Genomic DNA, 9,245 nt, shown 5'->3' with positions numbered 1-9,245 from the left:
TCGGCGCTGCAGGTTGAGTTGGGGGAATTGCCGTTGCGGCTCCGGAGGCTAGAACTTCTGTTGGCTTACTGGGTGAATGTGCAAGGTCATACAAGCTCTCACCCGGTGAGGGACTTTCTCAGGGTTGATGGGGGGCAGAGTGAGGCTGGCGGTATGGTTTTTAGCCAGGTAGGAAATGCGAAGGCGCGGCTTGCGGGGGTTGGTGATCTGCGTGTGAGCCCGTCGGTGGCTTTGTCTGCTATAGCTCCGTGGAAGTTTGTCCCGGCTCCTGTTGATGTTAGCTTGCATGGCAAGCTTAGAGGAGTCGCTGGGAGGGCACCGCAGTTTGCCGTTCAAGCGATCATTGATAAGCACTCAAGTGATGTGTTTATTTATACCGACGGGTCTAGGGATCCTGAGAGTGGGCGTACTGGCGCCGCCTATTTTGTGCCTGACCTGGGGCTGGCGGTCAAGAGGAGGTTGACAGATCGCCTTTCTGTTTTCACGTCGGAACTCATAGCGATACGGTTGGCATTGGAATGGGCGGAATCTGCTTTGCAGTGTTGCGGCATTGTGGTGGCCTCTGACAGCCTTTCTGCATTGCAAAGCATTAAATCTGGGAAATCGGATTGCAGACAGGATGTGTTGAATGGCATATTCTGTCTGCTGCTCTCCCTGTCCAGGAAGGATGTGAGGGTTTCCTTCATTTGGGTCCCTGCGCATGTGGGGGTGGATGGTAACGAAATGGCTGATGCACTGGCTAAGCGTTCCCTTAGGCGGCCATCAATTGATGTGGCGGTTGAGTTAAGCAAATCTGAAGTCAAGCCCGTTATCAAGAGTCATGTGGTCGGCCTTTGGCAGGAATTTTGGAGCCACTGTGTTACTGGACGGCATCTCTATCACATACAGGGTAGTGTGGGTCCTTGCGGGTCTATGGGCAGGAACGCGTGGGAGGAAAGGGCCTTCGCCCGCATGAGGATTGGCCATGCTGGACTCAATTGGTCACTGAGTAGGATAGGCAAGCATCCGACCGGTCTGTGTGGTCGCTGTTGGGTGCCAGAGACTGTCGAGCATGTGCTGATTTGCTGTGAGGCTTATGATAGAGAAAGGGCCGGGTTGGCCTTGTGGTTTCGGAATAATGGGCGGGAGTTCAATCTGCGGAACGTTCTGGCGATCCAGTCACAGGGTTTGTGTCAGGCTGTGGTTGCTTACTTATGTAGCACAGGGCTGGGTAAACGTTTATAGAGGTGGGGGGTGTTGGAGACTGAGCCGAGGATGAGGAGCAAGAGGATGTTCTAACGCGCTTTGACTTCATGGGCCTAGAAACGCCAAAGTGATAGAGGAAGGACTTCTAAAGGATAAAACGACAAAGACGTCCCGTGACCTCATGGGCTTTGTAAAACAACAAAGACGTCCCATGACCTCATGGGCTTTGTACTTCCAAAGCACCGAACGTCAAAGAGGGAGAGGAAGATGAAGAAGAGTCTCCCTGGAATAAAGCCGGTTGGTCTCTGAAACAACAACAACTATTCTAGTCACAAAGACATGACCTCATGGGTTTTGTAACACCAAAGCAATGGAAGGAGTACTTTTACGGACTACGACAGAGTCTGAGGACTACTCTGAGGAATAAAGTCTGGCGGTAATGCAACACTCGGATGCCAACCGCCATAAAACAACAACGACAACAACAACCAAAGCAATGGAAGGAGTACTTTTACGGACTACGACAGAGTCTGAGGACTACGAAAAGTCTGAGGAATAAAGTCTGGCGGTAATGCAACACTCGGATGCCAACCGCCATAAAACAACAACAACAACAACAACAAGTCTGGCGGTAATGCAACACTCGGATGCCAACCGCATAAAACAACAACAACAACAACAACAACAACAACAAGGACTACGACAAAGTTTGAGGAATAAAGTCTGGCGGTAATGTAACACTCGGATGCCAACCGCCATAAAACACCAACAACAACTCTTTAGTTTCATTTGTGTCAAAGTCAAACTCTCAGTCGCTCTGATCCAGGAGAAATGGCACAGAAAGCACTCGACCAAGAAGCCTTCTTCTGTCCCGTGTGTTTGGATCTACTGAAGGATCCGGTGACTATTCCCTGTGGACACAGCTACTGCAGGACCTGTGTCCAACACCACTGGGACCAAGAGGACGAGAAGCAGCTCTACAGCTGTCCCGAGTGTCGCCAGAGCTTCAGCCCCAGGCCTGTCCTGGGCAAAAACATCATGTTGGCAGGTTTAGTAGAACAGCTGAAGAAGACCGCTGCTGACCGCTGCTATGCCGGACCTCAGGATGTGTCCTGTGATGTGTGCACTGGGAGGAAGATGAAAGCTGTCCAGTCCTGTCTGCAGTGTGTGGCTTCATACTGTGGGAGCCACCTCCAGCCTCATTATGATGCTGCAGTGTTACAGAAACACCAGCTGGTGGCGCCGTCCCACAAGCTCCAGGGAAACATCTGTTCTCAACACGACGAAGTGAAGGTGATGTTCTGCTGCAGCGACCAGCAGAGCATCTGTTACCTCTGTGTGGACCAGCACCGGGGCCACGACATAGTGTCCTCTGCAGCAGAGAAGGCCCAGAAGTAGGCGGAGCTGCCGGCCAGGAGGGCCCTGCTGCTCCAGAGCCTCCAGGACAAAGAGACAGACCTGAAGAGGCTCAAACAGGAGGCCCAGGACATCAGCCGCTCTGCCCAGACAGCAGTGCAGCACAGCAGAGACAGCTTCAGAGAGATGGTCCTGAAGAAAAGAGGCTCTGAAGTGGAGCAGCAGATCCTCTCCCAAGAGCTCCAGGACCAACTGCAGCAGGACGTGACTGAGCTGAAGAGGAGCATCTCTGAGCTGGACACACTGTCCCTCACTCCGGATCATAACCAGTTTCTACAGCTCTACGCTTCACTGTCCACAGACACACAGAGCACAAAGCCATCCAGGATTCAGACCGGGCCCCGGAGCAACTTTGAGGAAGTTACCAGAGCTGTGTCAGCGCTCAGGGACAAACTCCAGCTCACTCTGAGTCCAGTTCAGATTTTACTGTCTCCAGCTGAACCCAGCTCCAGAGAGGACTTCTTACAATATTATACAGAAATCACTCTGGACCCAAACACAGCTCAGACCATTCTGTCTCTGTCTGATGGAAACAGAAGAGTAACAGTTATGAGAGAAAACCAGAGTTATCCTCATCATCCAGACAGATTCAGTCACTATACTCAGGTTCTGAGCAGAGAGAGTCTGACGGGGCGCTGTTACTGGGAGGTGGAGTGGAGCGGGAAGTGTGCTTTTATCGCTGTTGCAGATAGAAATATTCAGAGAAAGGGAAACGATAATAAATGTGGATTTGGGGTCAATGATAAATCCTGGGTCTTAAACTGTGACAAACCCCATAAGTTTTTTATGTTTAACTCAGTCTGGTCTAAAGTCTCAGGTCCAGTTTCGTCCAGAATCGGGGTTTACTTGGACCACAGTGCAGGGGTTTTGGCATTTTACAGCGTCTCTGAAAGTTCCATGTGCCTCCTCCACAGAGTCCAGACCACTTTCACTCAGCCTCTCTACGCTGGAGTCAAGATTTATTATACTGGAGACACTGCACATTTCCCTAAACTCAAATAACAGCTTTTGTCCTCCACAGTTTTGGATCAAATTTTGTGCCTTTTATTTCTAACTAATTAGATAAAGGTTTAAAAGACACTGTTTTAACTAACTTAATTTGAATTTGTTTCAGTTCAAATGTTATTCCTGGTGTGATGTAACTGTAACATATGATTTGATTTAATATACACGCAATGTATTGGCCATCAATGAAAATGTTGCTACCAAAGTGTACATAGATTCTGGTTCAGACATCTCGCTGATTAGTGAAGCATTTAGAATGGCAATTCCCTCTCTGAGAACAAAACCTTTACAGCGACCTCAGGTTGTCCCTAGAGCTGTGACTGGTGACTACTTGGACAATCTCGGCACCCTCACAGTAAACATGAGGTTTGGCAGTGAGATGTTCTCTTACACTGTCCAAGTAGTCAGGAATGTCACACAGCCTGTTATATTAGGCTCGGACTTTCTGTTTGCACATTTTGCAGTCATTGATTTAAAGGAATGCATGCTCACAGTGGGTAATCGAGCCAAAGTTCCTCTTTTGTCCGCTGCAGAGACTGCCCCTTTAAGTTGCAATGCCATTACAGTGACACCACTTCTTGTGTCTGCAATGTCACAAATGACAAAAGTCCAACCCACTATCGGTGTACCCGACTTCAATAACCTGTTGTTGATTGTTATACTGTAACATATGATTTTATTTAACATTAATTTCTGTTCGATTTACATTTACTTGGGGAATATATTATTAATATTATATTTGATTATAGTGTGTTGCACTTATTTTATTTTGGGAACATTCATTCTGTATATTGTTTCAGTACAACCCTTTTTGTTGACGCACAGGAAGTCAAGTTGAGTTGAGAACACGTGAAATAAAGAGACGGCTGCTCAAACACTGTCCTGCCGTGTTGGTCTATTTTAGCATAGGAAAATAAGAAGAAAACCGACAACATTATAAACCCAACTGTATCCCACAATACCCACTGAGACTGGTGAGCCACAAGAAATAAGGGTTCCATAACTGTATTTAAGTCTTTGTCAGAATGTAAAAAATTATGTTCTTATTTCATCTAAAACTGCACCAATGATCCTAATTGTAAAACTGGAACTTTGAAACCAACAATAAAGTCATTGTACAAAAAGCCCCGTTACTCCTTTGTTTCCATGCTCTTGTAGTTAGTGGGGTGTCCAGTAGGGGGCGCTCCAGCCTTTGCATGATGGTGCTTAATGACATCACATGTGCTTTGAAGATAGAGGAATATAAACGGCGGTACGAGTCCGCCAGGTTTGGATTACGAATCAGAAAGCGGTCTGTGTGTACCTGTGTGTAACGACAGGCAAGGTTTAAGTTACTGATAAACCATTTATGATTGTATTAATAAATTAACAGTTTGTTGTTTCAATAGTTTATTCCATTCAATTAATGCACTTGGAGTCAAGTTGTATGAGTGCACAGAAAGGCACTCATACAACTATAGAACAAGAAATGTATGAACACACTAGTAGAACTTCACTATAGGGTCTTATCTAAAGCAGGCTACGAACCTGAAACCAGGTGGGTGTAACACACGGCTCAGCTAGGGCTCGTACAGCGAGGCTTGATGCCGCAGGTAGCCGCCCGGCCTACAGCACGCCGTACATCCCGGAGGTCGCACACCACGCGGGCCCATGGTAGCACCGCGGCACACTAAACCACAGCACAGAAACCGCACTATTTCAGCGTTTGACACCATCAACCACAACATTCTACTGCAGAGGTTAGAATGTGATGTAGGTGTCCATAGGTCCCAACAGTCCCAATTTAGACGGGAGTCTCCCGATTTGAAGATATTAAAAATCCTTAATTTAATCTGCCTTAATATCCTTAATTTTGGTGGCGATGGCGAGCGGTGGGAACAGCTGACATGTTTGTTGAGATTACGCTGAATGATGGGTGGTCGTATTTAATATGAAATCGACATCATGATGAACGACGTGAGTGGTGGCGAAACTAGTGGCGCCGACAATGACAAACCGCTGAAAAAAAAAGAAATACAGGTTCAACACTGCATGTTCAATACAGGAACATATTGAGGAGTGAAAAGGGGGACGGATATGCGTTCTGCAAGGCATGTGGCTCGCATTTCAGTCTTTTGGTTCATATTTATTTGTTTTTATCTCTTAATTCTGAGGAAATTTGAAATCTCCATCTTGGGGGGGCAATCTCCCACTTTTTTATGCGTTATCTCCCCCTGGGATGATAGATAAGTTGGGAAGTATGGATGTCGGAGGAACAGCCCTCAGCTTTTATCAGAAAGGTACCAATTTGTTAATGTAAACCAGAGCTCTTCACTCTAAAGTAACTTACGGTGTGCCACAGGGATCAGTACTCTGTCCAATTCTGTTTATTCTTTATATGCTGCCGTTAGGTAACATTATCAGAAAGCATGGCATTAACTTCCACTGCTATGCAGATGACACTCAGCTGTATTTATCAATAAAACCTGATCAGAGCGATCAAATACACAGACTTAGTGCAACATAGCCAAAATCAGAAGCATCCTGCCTAAAAGTGGCGCTGAAAAATGTATCCATGCATTCGTAACGTCTAGATTAGACTACTGTAACTTCTTGCTCGCAGCGTGTCCTAAAAGTTCTATAAAAAGCTTTCAATTGGTTCTTTTTCTTCTTAGGTGTTACATTACTGCCAGACTTTAAGAAGAGAGCACATTACGCTGGTACTCGAGTCTCGTCACTGACTCCTGTTTGACTCCTCCTCCTGACCTACAAAGCCATAAATGACATGGCCCCATCCTACCTCAAAGATGCTATAGAACCATATCATCCAAACAGAGCTCTTCGCTCTCAAAATGCCGGCCTTCTGGTGGTCTCAGAGTCTCTAAAAGCACAGTAGGAAGTAGAGTGTTTAGCTCCCAAGCTCCTGTGTTATGGAATCAGCTCTGGTCCATGTTAAATATGCTGACACAGTCTCTTCATTTAAGACCAGGCTTAAAACATTCCTCTTTGAAATGGCTTATGGTCAGACCAGTTAGGAACAGAAATATAAAACCTACAGGAGCAACTCTGCTGGGGAAGTATGGCAGCTCGAGCACTATCTTAAGATAAGATAAGATTTTTTTATTCGTCCCACAATGGGGAAATTTCAGTGTTGCAACACAAAGTAGCTACAGAAGTAGCTTCTCACTGAAGCTGCTCTCCAGAGCGGACAGAGTGTCCTGCAGGGGGCGACACTCATGGTCCAGCATAGATGTGAATCTAGCCAGGACCCTTCTGTCCCCCACCTCCTGCACCGAGTCCAGAGCACAGCCCAGGACGGAGCTGGACTTCTTGATGACTTTGTCCAGCTTCTTCCTCTCCCTCTCTGTGATGCTGCTGCTCCAGCAGGCCACACCTACAGGAGCTGATGCCACCACAGAGTCGTAGAAGGTCTTCAGGAGTGGCCCTGTCACTCCAAAAGACCTGAGTCTCCTCAGGAGGTAGAGCCGACTCTGGCTCTTCCTGTACAGTGCGTCTGTGTTATGAGTCCAGTCCAGTTTGTGGTTCAGATGAACACCCAGGTACTTGTATGAGTCCACTCACATGCTCCTTGAGTCCCTGGAGAAGCGGTCTCTACTCCATATGAACGATTCTTCATCTGCCTGGAAGAACTGGTTCTCCTGAAGAACTGATTCTCCTCCTGAGTAGCTCCAGCTCCACTGTCTCTCTTGCGTCCGTCTGAGGGAGTCAGATCCAGCAACGGCTGGTCCATTAAGGGCGCTGGGGCGCCGCCCCCCTGTCAATCTGCCAACTACATACATTTGTTTGTGTCTAAAAACAATATAATTTATTCAGAAATATCTTATATTCTTATTAGTGTTAATGTGTAAAATAATAATATATATCTGTATATATATATATATAGATATATATATATATATATATATATATATATATATAGATATAGATGTATACTTTGTCTGCCCTGCGTCACTTTTCTACGTAGCCGTGGGGCGGTTTGAAAAGCGCCCCAGAGCCTCATAGAAAATCAATGGGGATTTTTAGCCAATCAAATCACAATCAAAAGTGACTACGTCACTATGGTTTTTGCCATAGGAAAATAGCGACTATGGGGCGCTCCAGAAAGCGCCTTTTGAACGTAGAAGTTATGCCATGGAGCTACGCTTTTTACACTAGAGACACAGACATGTGCGCGGAAGTGCCACACGCCGTGTTTCCGTGTTTACGTCTTAAAAGCCGAGACATGTGTCTGTCTCCGTGCTCCGTTACCATGACAACAAACATGCAGTTTTTTTTAGTTTATTACTTGCATAAGGCTAACGCTAAGCATTAAGTATCGCTTAACTTCTATTGATAAAAAATATGCTTTTGTTTAGAAAACCCATGAAAGAAAGCCATAAATGACAACTTTCCATACAACAATAATGTAAAATGTTACATATGTAGTTCAGGGTAACTAATGCCACTTTGAAGCTGTTTTATGAAACACCAACCATTGTTTGTGTTTTTATTTCCTCTTAATGTAGTAATTGCTGCTCTGTATTATAAGTGACAGTATCACTGAGATTTCTGATTTGCTCTTTTCATTTTATAAAGTGTAAAATGTAATTTTATGTCAAATGTGTTTTCTCACAAATGGAATCTGCCGCTAAGTCATTGTATTATCATAACACAAGTGGAAATTAAGTGTGTTTACTTAATTAATTCAGTAAATGTGTATTTAAAATATGTATCCATACAGTCAATGTTAAATATTAAATTTTGGACATTTAAAAAAAAACAAAAAAACACAGTCACGTCAAATAGCGCCCCCTATAATTTGCACCTCCAGCCGCCACTGGTCAGATCTCTCCTTCATGTGGAACTCCTCCAGGTTTCTACTTTTTCCCAAAGAGGTTTAGCAGTTTTTCCTGGCCAAGGAGGGTCTAAGGACACGGGAGCTTGGGACATTTGTCTAAGGACACGGGACGCTGGGACATGTGTCTAAGGACACGGGAGCTTGGGACATTTTGTCTAAGGACACGGGACGCTGGGACATGTGTCTAAGGACATGGAAGCTTGGGACATTTGGTTAAAGACACAGGAGCTTGGGACATTTGTCAAAGGTTTCACTGTCGCCCTGGAGGAAACTGTTGTGATTTTGGGCATTACAAAATGAATTGAATTGAAACAGCCAAAAATCACACAAAAATATCGCTCTAATAATTTCTCAAACATCAATTATTTTATTTGTTTACTTGGAAGGGACAGTGTAATAAACATTGTCGTAAATGTTTTTCATTTCAGACTGTTAACCTAAAAACAGCATTGATTGAAAAATATTGTTCAATAGCAATTACATAAAATATACAATAATTAACTATTAAAAAAAAATAATAATAATGATTAAAACATAATTAAACTGGATTTTGCAGTTTTCCAAATGTCTCTTTGAAAACTTTGACATAACTTTAAAAAAAAAAAAATTCTCATGCTTCTGAAAAGGTTGTTTTGAGTTATTTGCTTTATCAAAGCCACATTAAACTAGCAATTTAACCAATAACCAATCAGTTTTAAACCAAATTGTCCAAATGTCAAAACAAGAAAGAGAAAGACCCGGGGAAAAGAACGAGTATTTAATTTTCATGTTTATTGCAATTCAGACGGCGTCCAGCAGGTGG

At 44.6% G+C, this 9,245-nt stretch overlaps 1 pseudogene; it reads left to right on the top strand.

Moving 5' to 3' along the window:
- The first annotated feature begins 1,965 nt into the window (after window positions 1-1,965).
- LOC140355552 (tripartite motif-containing protein 16-like) lies at window positions 1,966-3,629 on the top strand (annotated as a pseudogene).
- The last annotated feature ends 5,616 nt before the right edge of the window (window positions 3,630-9,245 follow it).

The sequence above is a fragment of the Eucyclogobius newberryi genome, unplaced genomic scaffold (assembly GCF_026437365.1).
Source record: "Eucyclogobius newberryi isolate DKJ021-1_F unplaced genomic scaffold, fEucNew1.0.hap1 SCAF_112, whole genome shotgun sequence".
Lineage (NCBI taxonomy): Eukaryota > Metazoa > Chordata > Actinopteri > Gobiiformes > Gobiidae > Eucyclogobius > Eucyclogobius newberryi.
This window is presented reverse-complemented; position numbering and strand designations above follow the sequence as displayed.